This window comes from Abrus precatorius, unplaced genomic scaffold (assembly GCF_003935025.1).
Source record: "Abrus precatorius isolate BTA unplaced genomic scaffold, Abrus_2018 Scaffold5, whole genome shotgun sequence".
Lineage (NCBI taxonomy): Eukaryota > Viridiplantae > Streptophyta > Magnoliopsida > Fabales > Fabaceae > Abrus > Abrus precatorius.
The window spans coordinates 18,999,717-19,018,667 of NW_020874395.1; positions in this window are offsets into that span (position 1 = coordinate 18,999,717).

The window sequence follows — 18,951 nt, forward strand, 5'->3', positions numbered from 1 at the left end:
GTATCTCCTGCATTCAAAACAGGAAAATTCTATGGTGCCTTCCAAGTTTGATGGATTTTGGTACATTTATGAGGTGGATTAATAAAAAATTAATATTTGTAAATTAATTAATTGTGTCGTTAGCTAATGTGTAAAAAATTAAAATTAATATGAATAATTTTTTAAAATAATTTACAGTTATGTTGAAACTCCTATGGGCTCAAATTCATAAATGTGCAAAATTTAACAATTTTAATTCTAATTTTTAAGAATTTGAGTAACAAATCTCAATCCATGATTTGAAGAAGAAAAGTTAAAAAACACCTCCACATCCTCACCCTAATATTGATATATGTTCACAATTCCTACAATAAATCTTTATAAAAAAAATGTTAAAAAGGTGCTCTGCAGTTCATATCATCTCTTCATTATGACATAAGCCCTAACGAATTAGGTTAAGTCAAAATAATCCAATACAAAACAATAGTTTCACCCTATACTTGCACTGACCATTTGTCTGTCCAGTCTTCATGTACAAATAATTTGATATTTTTGTTGTAAACAAAAAATTAGATTAACCTCATTATTTTTTGATGAATAGATTAATACAATTTGGGGGGGGGGGGGGGGGGGGGAGACACAAATCAACTTGCCCCCTTTCTTGAACTGAAGTTGCATTTTGTAATGCTTCAATAGAATTATTAATCATGCTTGCCAATCCACATTCAGTTTAAATAAGGGCCTAGGGTTTTATCTCCATCAAATTCATAAAATTTACCCAGATTATTTTTAAAATTTGAAATAAAAATAAAATAAAATAAAATAAAAGTAAGATAATGATATCGTTAATTTCTTTACACATGTTAATATTTTATTGATTCGTTAGGTACGTACCTTAACCCATTAAATTTTATAATTACCACAGCAAACACCTTCAGAACAACTATCTCGAATTTGTATATATCCACGAAATGCAATCCAAGATCCACAAATGCTGGTAGATCCCGATAGTATTTAGGCAAATAAAATATACAAACAATACTATGGATTGCATGTTATTAGGCAATAACAGTGGTTGGACTAAAAAAGTTAATAACTAATAACTGATTTCTATTGTATAAAGTGAACGAAGTTACTACCTCTCGCCCTATTTAATTTATAAAAAAAAAACAAACAATTAATTCATTGATACCAATTAAAACAGTTACATCATATTAAATGACTACATTAGTGACTAATGAAAAGAATAAGTGAGTGCTTAGTTAACATAACTATATAATAAATTAAGAGTGTAAAAAGAATTTAGAAATTAATATGTTTGTAAATAGAATTAGAGGTAATACTAGATATTACTAAGTGTCTGTTTGGTGAAGGGAATTGAGTATGTAATTGAACGTTAGAATTGAAATTGGATTTCAGAATTTTAATTATCATGTTTAGATGTCCATTTAGAATTGGGATTATAATTCCATAGATCAATTTTATGGAATTCTATAACAACTAAATTTGACTCACTTCAGTTCTTAACATGTACCTTAGGAATTTAAATTTCTAATGTCATAATTGACAAATATACTCTCTCGTATTGTGTCTCCTCCTCGTCTCGTATTCCTTGTCTTCATGGTTCTTGTTCTTCTTAGATACTTTCTTCCTCATGTACTTTCTTCCTCTCTCTCTTTCTTTGTTTTTTTTTTTTTCGAGCATCTTTTGTAACGCTCCTAATTTTCTAATAATAATTATTGTTATTTATATAAATCTAATACATATATATGTGTGTACAAGTGTAAATGAATGTTATGAATTTACCTTGGATGCGTAATGATGGTGTTTTGTGTGTAATGAGTATGAATATATGTGCATATATGTATGTTGGGGATGTGTGTATGTATATACGTGTATGCATGACTGGATAGGGCTGAAATGGGCTAAGTGCCTAAGTGCATGGCGTGATACTGGGTTGTTCTCGCTGCAACGAAAGGACTCTCGCTACCCTGGGAGAAAGGACTGAAACTGTCACCTTCTCGCTATAGCGAGAGACGTCTCGCTGTAGCGAGAAAATGACAGTTTGGGGTGCATTTCTGGGTGTAGTCTCGCTGTAGCGAGATTCTGCAGAAACCAGAGTATAGTTTTCTTTGATTTTTTTTCTGTAGTAAGAGTGTCGCGACCAAAAAAGGATTTAAAGTGGGTTAGGGTTAGGGGAGAGTTATTTCTCCCTCTCCCTTCGAAATTCCTTTGATCCTCTCGTTTCCAAAGCCCTATTCCACCAATTAATTGCCTCCAAAGCCGTTCGGGAGCTTGATTGAAGGTTGAATCCATGTGGAGAATGCTTGGAGGTAAGTTTTAATGGTTAGGATTTCGATTTTTCATCCCCTTTCTGTATTTTCATGGTTCTCCTGGGTTCTCATGGAGTTTCTCCATGTGTTTAGAGCAAAATTCGTGAGGGGGAACACTTCTTGGTGGATTTAGCGCGTGGGACGTCAATCCAAGGTAAGGGGGGACTCTATCCTACTCTTTTGTGCAGTGAATTATTGTTATTTTGCTTAATATTGTGTTGTGGCTGAGTTAGGGGGTAGGAAATTGCTGAGAAATGTTGCATGATAGATGAATATTGGCTATATGCCGTGTGATGTGAAATGAATATGGGCCTAGTGCCGTGTATTTGAATGCAATGTGGGCCGTGTACCGTGTGTAAGCATGATCATTGCATGCGTGAATGAAATATATGTGTGAATGGGCGTATTAGCGCCATTGTGATGTGCTGTAAATGGTTCAGCGATACACTGGGGGTATGGAAGATGAGGACGGTAGGAATACCTTGGGGAGGAGAGAGTGGTGGTGACACCAACTACAGAACGGGTGCACCACAGGCCACACATTCTCTTCCTGACTAGACCTCTGACCACTATCCTTACTGAGCGACTCGTGACTGCCCATGTGGTATCCGTGAGGTGGGAGTAACCGGCAACCATTCATGGTGTAAATCTGTGATCACAGTACTATAGTGAGTGTGACTGACATGCGTATGCATAGATCTTTGTTTTGTACTTATGGATGTGAATTGCTTCCTGTGATTATGTTTGTTGAATGTATTGAAAAGGTTCTTAAGGTGAGACTCTATGTTGATTATGTGTTTTGGGTAGTGTAGAGTACTCATCCTTGCATTCATTTTTCAGGTAATCAAGACGATCAGCATCAGACTCAGTGAAGGGATGGATGGACTGCTATAGGACTTAGTTTTTATTTTAAAATTTGTTGTAACTAAACTAGTCTTATAGCAGTCATTTAATATTAATTTGTAACCCTTTCCTTATTTTGAAGTATTTTATGAAAATTGGTTATTTGAATTTGTGAAATTCCTATTAAACCGAAATTAAATTTAAGGTGTTACATCTTTCTTCCTCTTCTTATGTTCTTTTATTTTTCTGTATTCTTTTCTCTTTTTAACTCCACTTTTACATTGATTTTTAGTACAATTTATTTTCCTATTTTCTCTTATTTTTCTCTATTCTTTTTTCCTCGTTTTATATTGATTATTGATAAAAGTAATTTTTCTCAAAAAATTTTCTTCTTGTTCTTTCTATTCTTCTTTTATGTCTTTTTTTTTTTTATATTTATTTCCTATTTTTTGTTTACATCTTATTTTTTCTTTCTCCTGATTCGTATTGCTATTCTGCAGTTACTATAAACTATATTGTATTGCTATTCTATACTTTTTACACTTGTTGTAGACTATATTATTTATGTTAATTGTATAATAAATTATTTAATACTTTTCTTGAATTGTTAAATGTTGGAAGAAATATTAAAAATTAATTCAAGAATTATTAAGGATACAAGAGAAATAAAAAAGAGAAAATTAGTGCCAAATGCAACAAAGTGATAAAGTCACAATAAAAAGTATATACTTTTGAGGTGATTATATTATGGGACTAATGAGAATTGCTATAATCAATTACTTTTTACTAAACAAGTTTTTTTTTTTTTTTTTTAGCTTTGCAATATTTTACATGAAAAAGGAGGACTACATAATACTTATCACGTAGAAGAATCTGTTGCAATGTTTCTACTTATTTTAACTTATGGTCTTAAAATAAGAGTTTTTCGAAGCACTTATATTCAATTTATATTTTTAATTTTAATAATTAAATTGTATTTGTGAGCATTCATATGTTTTCATCTAGTTTATGAGTAAAATAGTTCATAATATAATATTAAATTTTAGTAATAAATTAAATATAAAAATAAATTTATTGTGTCATAATTTTTAAAAAAATATTAAGTTATCATCTTTAACAATTTATTTAATAATTATTTTATATTTTTAATTAATATATTATTTTTGAAAAAGTTATTAAATAAAATTTTAATACAAAATAATTTTTTTTTAAAAAAATTTAGATCCTACATCATACTATAGAATTTGATTTCAACTTATAATTCTAATTGTACATTCTAATTCTTTAAATACGCTAAACATAGAATTGTGATTCTGAACTAATTTCAATTCTGATGGAATTGAAATTATAATTCTAAATATCATTTCTAATTCCATGCACTAAATGAGTCCTAATATAAAATTGATAGGAATATATATTGGATATGATGATAATACAACATATCAGCTAGTATTAAAGTATTAATCCTTAGAGTTTGATAAGGGTTGACAAAGTGACAGATGCCACTCGTCAACAAGTAGTTATGTGTGAAGCAGAAAAAAGAATAATAGTGTTTATTAATCCAAGATTTGGAGCAATGAGTTGACTAAATTTTAGGTTAAGAATGCCAATTGTAGAAGTGGGGCATAATTAAAATCAAGGCTGGGGCAAAAATTAAAATATCCCATCAGATTCACAAAAATGAAAAATTTCAAGTTTGTTTGAGAAAATGTGAATAGTTAGATATCCAAATATGAAAGATTATTTGCAGTGGATGACATGCTCAAAATGAATAAGGTAGCACTAGCTACTATAGTTATTAATGAAGTGTCCTGTCAATGGTTCTAGGGTTTTGAACAGAGTCTTGGTGGAATATTAACATGAACGTTGTTAGTTGATGCCATACAAGTTCGGTTTAGGGTTGTGTATGAGGATCTCATGGAGGATTTAGTGCAATTGTGACAAATTAGTTTCCTAGATGAGTATTATGAGGCTTTTGATGGGTTGGCATGCAATGTGAACCTAAATGATGCACAAAAACTGAGTTGTTATATGGCTAGATTGAAACTAGATGTGGTAGTAGGGGTGAAATTATTTACAACAAGAGCTTTGTTGGAGGTCACTAGGCTGGCTAAACTACAAGAAAGAAACATGTCTTTGTTGTTGGGATAGGAACCAGCAGTCACAAATGGAGTGGTTCTAAGATTTCCTCTTCTTAAATCCTCCAAGAAAGATACAAGAAGGTAATGGAAAGAGAAAGAAAATAGGAGCCAAGGGACTTGAAAACAATAGTGATCAAAAGGGAATTTGAGTAAACCCAACTTTAAAGTACAATGGTAATTGTCACCCAAAGAATTAGAGGAACAAAGACAGAAAGGAATTTATTACTTTTGCCATGAAAAGTTTGGTCTAGGACATGAATGTTCGCAAAAGAATAAAATGCATGTGTTTATTATGGAGGCTAAGAAGGATGGAGAATTGATTGGGGAAGTATTTTCAAAGAAGAAGGTATTGGAAGAAAGAGAAGATCCAATGGTGTTTATAAATGCTAGATACCCCATAATGAGAATTAGTGGGTGACTAAGAAAAAGAAGAATATATATTTTAGTGGTGGATACAGGAAGCAATAACAACTTTGTAGATGACAAATAATAAAAGAAGAGGTGGGAGTTGTGAAGGAAGTTAAGCCACTTTGCATTATAGTGGTCGATGGAGGTCAATTATAAGCAAACAATGTGTGAAAAGACATTAAATGAAAAATTCAGGACCATCAATTTTAAACTGATGCCATTATCATTACTTCGGTAGGCTGTGACATGGTTTTAGAAATGCATTGGTTAAGAGGAATAGGGAAGATTGAGTTAGACTACAACATTTTAAAAATAAAGTTTAATAGAGGGGTCATATGGTGAAATTTTTTACTATAAAGGAGTTTAAAAGTAAAGTAATTTCTAAAGCAAGACTTAATATAAACTAGTGGAAGAAAATTGTCATGGGCTAAGACGGTTGGTTCTTTATTCAGTCGAGAGAGTTTGTTGTGTTATTAAAGGAGGCCTTGATCAAATTGATCATGAACAATTGCAAGTGTTATTGCAAGAGTTTGGAGATGGTTTTCCTAAGCCTAAACAATTACCACTTAATAGGAAAATATATGACAACAAAATTTCTTTGAAGGAAAGTGCAAATCTCATATGTAACATCGTTAATTTATATTAAAAATCATGATATAAATTATATCGAAGGAAAGTAATTAACATAAACACTTTTATTTTTATGGTTAAAAAAATTAAAGAAAGGTCGAACGTTCCTTTAGTATTATTTAGTTTTATGAAAATCTGAAGATATTCAAAATTTTCAAAGAAAACATTTAAAAAATTTAAATTTGTAAAGAGAATGAAAACTAAAACTTTCTTTTTATGAATTTACCTAGTCCACGATATATACGTGTAAATTTGAAATGTAAACAAACAAAGCCTCTTGACATAGCAAATTTCTTTTTAAAAATGAATATAAACTTCAATTAAAATGGTTGACTATTAATATTACAGATATACTTAAAATTCATAAAACTTTCTTTTTATGAATATACTTAGTCCACGATATATACATGTAAATTTAAAATATAAACAAATAAAGCCTTCTAGCATATCAAATTTTTATTTAAAAATAAATATGAACTTCAGTTTTAATGGCTGACTATTAATATTACACATATATTTCAAATTAATATTTACGACTAAACTTATCAAAGTATTATAAATTCAAAATCGATATTTAAAACAACACTATGCCAGAAATTAACTTTTGGAGCGTCAACTTAGATAGCAGTTAGTAAAAATCGCTTTGTATAAAACACTAAGAGAACGATTTTGCCCTAACTGCTCTCCGAATTTAACTTCTTAGAGCAGTTCCAGAGGAACCGCTCTCTAATATATACTTATGAGAGCGATTCATTTGGAATCGGTCTCTAATATGTACTTCTGAGAGTAATTCATCTGGAACCGCTCTTGTAAGTGTATTTTGGAGAGCAATTGAAATAACCACTCTCAAAAATGCTATATTTTAAAAAGTGGTTCACACGTAGAACTGCTCTTAGAACTTTACAGAGCGGTTGACACATGGAACCACTTTGAAAGGTGTAGATTTGAGAGCGGTTATTTCTTAACTACTCTCAGATGTTGTATTTCAAATTAAATCCTAAACCCTAAATCTAGTTATCCTTGTCCCTGCGCTAAGTTTGTACCTCAAATTTGTCTGTGTTCAGTGTTTTTTGAGAAGTTTTTGCAGAAGAACAAGCACTGTTGACATAACATTCACAGTTTTAAGGTATATTCATAATCGTTTCTTTGTTTTCTAGCTGTGTTTGGACATTCCCACTCTCTCATTCTCTTTGTTCACTGAACGCACCTGTATTATTGACATTGAATAGCTACAAATGTCCCTCCTCCATACTTGACTTTAAGTGAACTCGACAAATTAGTAGAACTTCTTTCATTCTAAGTTACTGCTGTTGTGTTCGCATGAATTGATTATATTTAAATGTTGACCATTGCTGCATGACAGAGAGCATGAAATTAGTTTTTATTTTGTAAAAGTTGATTTGAAAAGGTTGAACCTTAGGTTAGTTAACCTCTAAAATATTGTTGGAATGATTATTTAGGATTTGTTGAAGATGATATTAGGACATTAGTTGACTGTAATGCAAGAGATTAACGTGAAAATGCAACCTGTGATATTGTTGAAATGATTATTTAGGATTTGTTGAACATGATATTTGGACACCGGTTCACTGTAATGCAGGTGATTAATGTGAAAATGCATTTGATTGTTGTGAAAATTGATGTTCTGAATTGAAGTGTCATGTTCTGTTCTATTTTTGTTGTTGTTCCAATATAAATAGAAAGCAGAGAACATAATGTTATGTTGTTCTGGGAATTGAACTAAGTTTATGTATTGAAGAAGATATTGTTGTTTGTTTTACCCCTGTTATGTATATTTGTTCTGTGTATGAATGAAATTGATGTTCTGTCTTATAGAATGTTATGAATGCATGATTATTGTTAATGATTAAACTTTGTAGGGTATGATTTGAAATATAAAATTGAGTGAAACCTTAGTTTCCCGTTTGAGATTGAAAATAATGATTTATTAATCATTATTATCAATCTCAAATTGTCCAAGTTGGACAATTTGTGAACAAACTTATTCTTTCATTAGTTAGCATTTGCTTCTCATAATGTTGTATTTAATACTTAACAAAATTTGAGTTTGGAGCATTTCTCATTGTCTCTTGGTGCAGGCTTAATTGACGTAAATCATCTCATATTCAAGTTGTGTACTAGGAGACTAATGTCAAATGTTCCCCAAATTTTGTCAAGTAAAAAATACAACATTTAAGTAACAATTAATTAAGGTATGAAAATGTTTATTCTCAAATGGGATAGAGCCCTACCATGTAAGAGTTAATAAAACATTCACATTTGTAATTATTGTAATTGTAGTTGGAGCAAATATGGATCGAAGTTGGATAGTAACTGATTGTTTAAGTGAAGAATATAAAGATAGAGTCAAGGAGTTTATTAGATTTGCAATTACATGCAACTGATGTCAACCTTATTCCCTGTCCTTGGTGTTGTTTGAATATGTTACAAATAAATGCAGAATAATTGGAAGAACATCTAATGTTTAATGGGATAGATGAGAAATATACTTGTTGAACAAAGCATGGTGAAATACAAGGTGGAAGTACATCAACTAACATGAAATCGAGTGTCAATTACTCAGAGACATTTAGAGATTGTCCAAAGATGTTAAAGAGACTGAAAGATGATGCGGAAACATCATTGTATAATGAATGCACAATGTTCATAAGATTGAGTTCTGTTTTAATGCTTTATACCTTAAAAGCCTAGAATGGATGGACTGATAAGAGCTTCACAGACTTGCTAAGTTTATTACATAAGATGCTACCAGAGAATAATGTGCTACCAAAGAGAACATATGATACTAAATAAGTACTTGCTTCCATTGGATCGACCCATAAAAAGATACATGCTTGTCTTAATGACTACATTTTGTTCCGAAATGAGTATGCATTACTAACTCAATGTCCAAAGTGTAATGTATCACTATACCTAAAGAAAGAATCAACACCTGCAAAGGTCATGTGGTATTTTTCAGTAATACCCAGATTAAGACGTCAATTTTGTAGTGTAGAAAATGCAACGCAAATGATTTGACATGCTGAAGGCAGAATTAGAGATGGAAAGCTTAGGCATCCAGCAGATTCTCCGCAACAGAAAAAATTTGATGACGAATATGAAGAGTTTGCAATTGAAACAAGGAATATACATTTTGTGTTAGCAACCGATGAAATGAATCCCCATGGCATGCAAAGTAGCACCTATAGTACATGGCCGGTAATTTTAATAATGTATAACTTACCTCTATGGCTTTGCATGAAGCGAAAATATATGATGCTTTCTTTGTTAATCTCTGGTCCTAAACAACCTGGAAATGACATTGATGTGTACTTGTCTCCTTTAATTAAAGATTTGAAGTTGTTGTGGGATATTGGCATAGAAGTATATGACAGGTTTACAGATGAATCTTTCACGGTCAAGGCAATGTTGTATGGAACAATTAATTATTTTTCTGCATATGAAAATCTTTCTAATTACAGCATAAAAGGTCGAAGTGCATGTCCAATATGTGAAAAAAAAAGATTATATAAGACTAGAGCACTATCACAAGAATGTTTTCATGGAGCATCGTAGGTGTTTGGCACGAAATCATGCTTTCAAAAAACATGAAAAAAGCTTTTAATAGAAGTTGTGAAGAAAGACGATGTCAAGTGGAGAAGAAATCTTTTGATGAGGTTAAACATATAAGAATAACATTCGAAAAAAATTTTCCCAAACAAATTCCAACTGCAAGTTGGAAAAAGATGTCAATTTTATTTCAGTTACCTTACTGGAAATCTTTATAAGTAAAACACTTTGTTGATATTATGCATGTTGAAAAAAATGTTTATGAAAGTGTAACTAATACATTATTGAACATTGTGGGAAAAAAGAAAGATGACATCAATGCAAGACTTGACTTGGTAAAACTGGAAATATGATTCAATTTGGCTCCAATGAAGAAGGGAAAACAAACTTTTTTACCGCCAATAGCATGTACCATGTCTAGAAATAAGAAACGTGCTTTATGTGAGACTCTTTATTCAGTTAAGATTCCAGAGGGATATTCATCAAATATTAAAAGTCTTGTATCATTTAAGGACATAAGGTTAAAAGGATTGAAGTCTCATGAATGTCATATCTTAATGCAGAATTTATTTCCTATTGCTATACGGTCTATTCTATCCAAAAAGGTTCATGCGGCAATCACTAAGTTGTGTTTCTTTTTCAAGACAATATGTAGCAAAGTGATTGATCCTGAAAGATTACCAGCTTTGCAAAACCAAATAGCTGAAACTTTATATAAGCTTGAAATGTATTTTTTACTGTCATTCTTTGATATCATGGTTCATTTAACCATTCACTTGGTAGAAAAGATAAAATTGTGTGGCCCTATATATATGAGATGGATGTATCCCGTTAAAAGATATATGAAGATTTTAAAAGGGTATATTAAGAATAGAAACAGATTAGAGGATTGTAGTGCTGAACGATATTCAGTGGAAGAAACAATTGAATTTTGTAATGAATACCTATCAAATGTTGAATCATGTGGTATTCCAAAATCACATCACACAGGAAGGACTTTTGGGGGAAGGTAGCAGTGGTTGTCAACAAATAGAGGTCCTTAGACTACAATGGGATCAAGCACACTTGTATGTATTACAAAACTTCCTTGAAATTGAACCTTATATAAGTATGCACAAAGATATTCTAAAGTGTAGAAATCCTAATAGAGGTGAGAATTGGATAATAAAAGAACATAACCAGCGATTCATTGTATGCTACAATAATATGTTTGTAAATAGTTGATACAGAAGAATAATTTTGTTACAGAAAAGATTCGATGGTTGTCAAAAGGTCCATATATTGATGCTTTTTCATACACTTCTTACTTAGTCAATGGGTTCACATGTTACACCAAAAAGCATGACGACCAAAGTACAATATAGAATATTGGGTAACTCTTGTTGCTGAATCATTACATATCTCCAGTGAAAAGGATAGAAATTCAATATATGCGAATATGTCATACTTTGGAGTCATTGAACACATATGGAAGTTGAACTACACTAAGTTTTGAGTAGCAGTGTTTGGATGCAAGTGATTGGACAACAATAGTGGAATTTGAATTGATGACTTAGGGTTTATAAGGGTCGATTTTAAAAAAGTGGTTTGCCAAGATGATTTGTTTATCCTTGCATCACAGGCTCAACAAGTCTTTTACATCCCAGATCCTGTTGACAAGTCATGGTCAATTGTCTTGTTGTCTAATAAAATAAATGCTTTCACCGATGGAGAATTAATGGAAGAAGAAGTTAATGTGGAGGACGATCCTTTGAGAAGTGTTGGACACATATCAATTACAGATACATTGAAGATGGCAAGAATTTTTATGCAAGACATGATCATTAAGAAGATATTTGGTTAAATCCATCATTTCATTCCATAAAAAGTCATGGAAAACTTAGTAAGGCTCCTAAAAAAAGAAAAAGGTGCATCTATTACTAAATTTGAATTAATTATATTATATTTTTATGATTTTACTTCTTACTTGAATGTAATTATTTAATGTTAACCTTTATATTTTTTCTTGCAGAGATGATTTCTTCAGATAACATAGACGGAGGTTGCCCTCATCACTACACCGAGACAAAAAAGAAGAAGGGTCGAGGAATTACCAAACTGAAGTCCATTAGCAAATCAAGGAAGTTAGGACAAAAGCTACAGGTAATTTGAAACCATCAATTAATATTATTGATCTTGCATCTCTTTTATGCTAATATTAGTAACACTTGTATGTCTCATCGCTTATATTTTCATATAGATCGGCTGGAATGCAAAAGGGCAACTGATTGACTCTAACAGATCAAAATTTGCACATTTCATTGGATTTGTTACAAGGAGTAAAATGCCAATCAGTTATTCTGATTGGACAAATGTCCCTAGTAATCTTAAAAAACACATTTGGGAGCAGGTAAAGGTACACATTATTGTTTTCAGTAATTTTATATTAGTTTAGGGTGATGGTAGTATCTGATATGTTTTTTGTTTCCATTGTAGCAAACTTTTGAGGTGAAATCTATCCACAAAGATATTGTTCTTTCATTAGTAGGACGGAATCTTCGTGCATTCCGCACATGAATGAGGAAACATATCTTCAACAAAAATAGAAATTGTGTCTCCCATCCTCTAGAGAAGTATCAGAGATTCATCACAGTCACTGATCACTGGATGGACTTTGTCAACCAAAGCTGCATAGAAGATTTTAAGATAATTTGTCTTTTATTTACTTCAATTATCACTCCATCTATAGTTGGTTATTGATTTGGTACGTTTTTGAATGCCTAATTTCAGAAAGAAAGTGAGGCTAATGCAGTAAAGGCAAAATGAATGTCGTACAGATACAGGCGATCATCTATGGGATATGCTTAGTTAGAGCAAGATTTGGTATATAATTTTGTGTCATATGTAACCTTATAACAAAATTTTTACTCTTATGTTTTCTTTAATGAGGGCATTTAATCTTAATTTTTGTGTAGATTGCTACATCTGGATCTAATTTGACCTCAGTATGTTGACATATCCTATGGAAAGCTGCTAGAGTAAACAAACAAGGTGGCATTGATGACGAAGAAGTTCAAAAAATGGTTCAAAAAGTGGTTTAGCCTAATGTGTTAGTATATTCGTCATATATAAAGTTGTATTTGAATTCTCCTTTAATGAACTTTGAGTTTATGTTATTTTTATTGTAAGAAACCCTTTCACAGGTCACTTCAAAGGCTGAGTCTGAATCAATAGCCTGAAATGACATAGTCTCTTAAGCACTTGGTGTAAGAGAGCATCCAGGTCGTGTGAGGGTTGTAGGTTTTGGGGTGACCCAATAATCTGCATTTAGGCCAGCATCATCATATTCACATCCATCATCTACTAAGTGGCAGAACATGAAGCATTGGATAGTGCATTTGACCAATGTAGTGACACAATTAACAGGGGTCAGGGACTGCCCCCATTCATGTCAGGTCAGATATCATTCAACCGACTTATAACACCTTAATTTTACTTTCTAAAATAATGAATTTCACAAAAATAGGGGGAATAAACATTTTCATTCAAATAAAGTCCTCATTAAAATGTTTCAAATTTAAGGAAAGGGGTTATATCAAATCACTGTTACAGGATTAATTCAAATACATTAATTGCAAAATGATATCCTAAGTCCTATAGCAGTTTCATCTACCCCTTCACTGAGACAGATGTTGATCGTCTTGATTACCTAAAAACTAAATATATGGGTGAGTACTCTACACTACTCGTTACACAAACAAACATAGAGTCTCACCTTGCACCTATTTTACATCATTTCCAACACAATTCATAAAATATATTCACATGCAGCAATATTACTCCACTCAATTTAATTCAAACACCGATGTACTCACGGCATCAAACAGTTTACACATGCACAAAATTAACAAATAATAATCTCATGTACTCATTGCACGCCAACCATGCTCACAGTGGTACTGTGATCACAGATTTTCAATATGGATGGTTGTCAGTTACTTCCGCCTCATGGATACCACGTGGGCAGTCACGGGTCGCTCAGCAAAGGTAGTGGTCAGAGGTCTAGTCAGGAAGAGAGTGTGTGGCCCGTAGTGCACCCACACTCACTGTTGGTGTCACCACCACTCTCTCTTCCCCAAGGTATTTCTACCGTCTCCATCTTTCACACCCCTAGTGTATCGCTGAACCATTCACAACACGATATAATGACGTTAATACGCCCTATCCGCACACATTTCATCATTTAGTTACAATTCATAGCACAAAGCCCACAATAATTTATTTTACACGACTCTTAGGCCCACATTTGTTTGCAATAATCGTTCTCAATACATGGCACAAGTGCCCACATGCATTTACAATATAGATCATTTCAACCACACACACAATATTCACCATTGTACAAGGCTCTCAGCCTACACTTATTCACATTGCACGACACACACATTGCCCTTCTTTACTCACACAATATTTTCAACAAAGTTCACATTTACACTCCTTATTCATCAAGTATTAGCATACTCATACCACACAACACATAGCAAATTTCATCAAATACATATTTTTTACCCTCTATCTCAATTACATTGTAATATTCATCAAAATACACGACAAACAAACCCAAAGAGATAGGGTAGAGTCTCCCCTTACCTTAGATTGAAGACCCACACTCGAATTCAACCATGGAAGTGCTCCCTACACGGATTTCGGTCTAAATACATGGAAGAATTCCATGAGAATCCAAGGAAACCGAGAAACAGAAAAAGGGGATGAAAAATGAAAACCATAACCATTAAAACTCACCTCCAAGCATTCTCAACACAAATTCAACCTTCAATCAAGCTCCCAAACGGCTTTGGAGACAATTTAATCGTTGGGATAGGATTTTGGATCGAGAGAATCGAAGAAATTTCGAAAGGAAGGTGAAAAATAACCTTTCTCGAACCCTAACTCCCTTTAAATCCTCTCTGATCGCGACACTCTCGCTACAGCGAAATATTCTCCCCTCACTGCAGCGACTCCCTTCCTCGTTACAGCGAAAAACTCAAACAAAAATGCACTTTGGTTTCTGTAAAATCTCGCTATAGCAAGACTGCATCCAAAAATATAGCCCAAACTGTGACTTTGTCACTACAGCGAAAGACCTCTCGCTACAGCGACAAAGCGACAGTTTCATCCTTCTCCCCAGTGCCCTCTCGCTACAGCGAGAAAGGCACAGTTTCATGCCTCACACCCAAGGGCATCTTGCTACAGCGAGAATGCCCTACAACAGCATTCACACTTAGCCTGTTTTCAGCCCAATCAATCTAATCCAATTATATATATATACACACACACACACATATCCATATACAGTATATCCAGAAACATCATCATTATGCATTCAAATGCAAATTACATCTTTCACATTTACACGTACATATAAACACATATACATATATCAATAATAATTAATATTACAAAATTCGGAGCGTTACACTACTGCCTCCCCACCACCATATATGTCACCCCTTTCAAATGCAACCAATAGCGGAGATTGGTCCCAAAATACCTGGAGATGCACTTTTTACCAGCCATAAAGGCAGCTGCACACCAATTGCATTTGTTGAGATTCCAGAGGTATTTAAGCTCCACTAAATCATTATTTACCTTTTAATGTTTACTGCTTTTGATTTAATTAGAAAAGAATATAACAAACTTATTTTTGTAGGGTGATCATGATTGCATGCGATACTTGAACACCCTTTTTTGCCTGATTGTAAGAGGGAGGGTATATCATACAGTGGTTGAGGACTCCTTACATAATATGGCTCTACCTCCAGAGCATGGTAAGGTTTTAATAGAGGTAGTGGAACAACATGAAGAGGACTTTGCATTGCCTACCTTAAATGAACAAGCAAACCTAATTTGCCTGAGAGATGTCATTGGTACTTATGTTGCTTGGCCATTGTCCCTAATCACTTTAAGACTCAAGGTATGTATGCAAGCTTCTTTATAGTTTGAAAGACTTTAATATATTTCAGGTTCCCCTTCATCAAGTAAAAGGTTAGGAAAAAAGACAAGCTACTTAAAAGAGTCCATTGCTGGTCCATCCAATAAAGGTAGCAGAGCTTATGTATCATCAGAGATTCTTCAGTTAGCAGAAGCCCAAGGTACTGCATGCTTGGATATGATGAAGCTTTTTGTGAGAAGTGATCAAGCCATTGATACAGCTACAATTCATCTGACAACTGAGGACTAGGATAAAGAGTTTTATGACATTGTAGGGAAGAAAAATATTTTATAGGTCATACATTGATATTGGTTGAGTGCCTCTAGCATTAACCTTTACACACTTTACAAATTATGTAATTCTTTAGTAATTTATAACTTTTTGTACATTTCATTGTATAATGCATTTCAATTCTACTTTTGCAATACAAGATATTTGTGTGAAACTTACTTGCATGGGACAATAATTGCAAGTAGATTCTCATTTATATCTCTGTAAGAAATGGACGAAAAGCTCAATCTAAACCCACATCAACATTTCACTTTAAGAAATGTTGAAGCGTCATATTGATGAAGATCACTTCATTTTTACACCTTATAATGTTGGGTAAGTCCATCTAATTGGGACTCTACTTTATATTTTATAATTTAACATATAAGTTTTAATTCTTGTAATCTTAAACATATATTTATACTCTTGGTAGGTAGCATAGTGTCTTGGTTGCCATTAGTACCTCTGATGAGACTATGTATTATATGGATCCTCTGCGCAAGTAGCTGAAGATCAGAATACATATGCAAAACTTATTTAATAAGTAAACATTCATTTATGTTAAACAACTATGATTAATGTTAAGTGGTTCAAATGTATCTAAGTTCCTTCATGCATCATTGTTAGTGCTCTTGTCACGTTGATGATGGTTTATTTTAAGGTGTTTAAAAGATTTGTCGCAAATCCTCATCAAAATTTAAATAATTTAATGTAGTACTAGGGTTACCCTAGATTGTCTCCCGTGAACATTGGCTATTAATCTTCATTAAACATGTTGAAGGCATTAATTGAACAAGCAATTAAAATGGGGGGGTTTGTGGTTTCAAATCAAAATAAAGAGTAACGAACAAACGAGTTTAATTAGTTCAAACAATAGAAAGCAGCAATCCTTAGTTCATCCACAAAGATTCTATCCTCATTCCACTCAAGATTTAACATTCATCCTCTCTTCCATGAATTAGGTTAATTTAACAAGCGAAAACCAACCTTATGGTCCCAACAAAATTACGCAATTTGTTAGGCTCTAATCTCTCATCCCAAAATTACGCAACCTTAGAATTAAACCTAGGATTAAGCAATCCCTAGTTTAGAATCTCCTTAAAACGAAATTAGGGTTAATTGAGCAATACTCCCCTCATTCACCATTAATTCAATTCAAAAGACAAGGAAGAAGTAATTCATGAAAAGAAAGGAATTATATTATCATTAAATTCAAGGAATTTAAGAATCTATGCGAACTTACTAAGGATTACACAAAATTTAGCCCTCCATGGAAATGGGGGTCAAAAACGTAGTTGGGAAATGCAGAAAACTCATTAACATTAATGTAAAAGCAAGAGAAATGAGAAACCAAACCCTAGGTTGGACCCTTGGCTGTCACCCAAGGTTGCCCTAAGCTCTGGAAAATATCCTAAATTGAGTAAAGAAGAGAAAAGGTTCAAAAAGTGTAAGAACTCCCTTACCCTAATTTGGTAAAAATCTATTTATACTAAAGTTGGCACCCTCTAAAGTAGTTACTCTCATTCTTTCATAGTAAACACGCGCAGCATCAGTTGGGTTTTGCCTCTCTGGAGTGATTACTATGAATATTCATAGTAATCACGCGCAGCACTGGGACATTTTGAACTCTCTAGAGTTGTCACTATGAATTTTGATTGTAACTACGCGCATCACCTTCAATTCTGCATGCTCTGGAGTGACTACTATGAATATTCATAGTAACCACACGCAGGTTTAGTGGATTCTGAGTTGCTATAGTTGTCACTTTAAGCTTTGAAAGTGATCACTTTAGTCCCTTTGCTGGAAATGGCTTACTGTAGTTGTCACTATCAATTTTGAAAGTAGTTACTTTCATCTCAAATTCCTCAAAATCCAATAATTCTTCAAAATAAGCATGGGGATTCCTGCCACATTATTCAAATGATCAAAACATGTAAAATAAACTATCTAAATCAATGTAAATTAACCAAAAACTAAGAAACCTATATTATTTAGCCTAATTGGAATATTCATCTTATTTTCACTATCTAAGTCTATAATTTTCTATAAAGAGTAATAAATGATGTATAAAAATTTAGTAAAATGTGGATTCATCACACGTATCAAGCATAGAGGGAACTATAGTCCTCTAGGACAAAGATGCATCAAACAAAATGGGTCACTGTACAAGTAACACTATATCATACAATATATTTTTAATTTTCAGGTTAATATTAATTACACTTTATATCTCTGTGTTAATGTTGGTTTATTTGTTTTTATCTTCCACACAATGGCCAAAGCAAACAAATAATGATGATTGTGGATATTACGTGTGTTTATTCATTGGGAATGCTTTGCACCATGGACAAACTGTAATCCCAGTTAATGTAAGACCTTTACATACACTAATTATCTGTCATATACTTATTATTTAACTTAATTAATTAAGCTTTACGTTTTATTGCTTTGTATTCAGTATTTTCTAGAGGTGCAAATGCCAACTTCTCCTAACAACAAAATTCATCCAGTGCAAAAGGAGTGGTGTGCATATTTGTACTATAGCTATCTAAAGAACACATTAAGCACAATAGATTTGTAGTGTTTTTTTACAATACTTAGACAATTTTCTTTCAAGATATTAGGCAAAAAGTGTAAATCTAAGATTATTTTTCTCCTGTTAATGTAAACTCTGATTGTAATATGTACATATGAATTGTAATTGAATAATGTAATGTGCAATTACTTTGAAATTTTGGTATATCAAGCTCTGTCTATAATTTATATTCTGATTGAACTGGTTTTGAATACAATATGCTTTATCAAG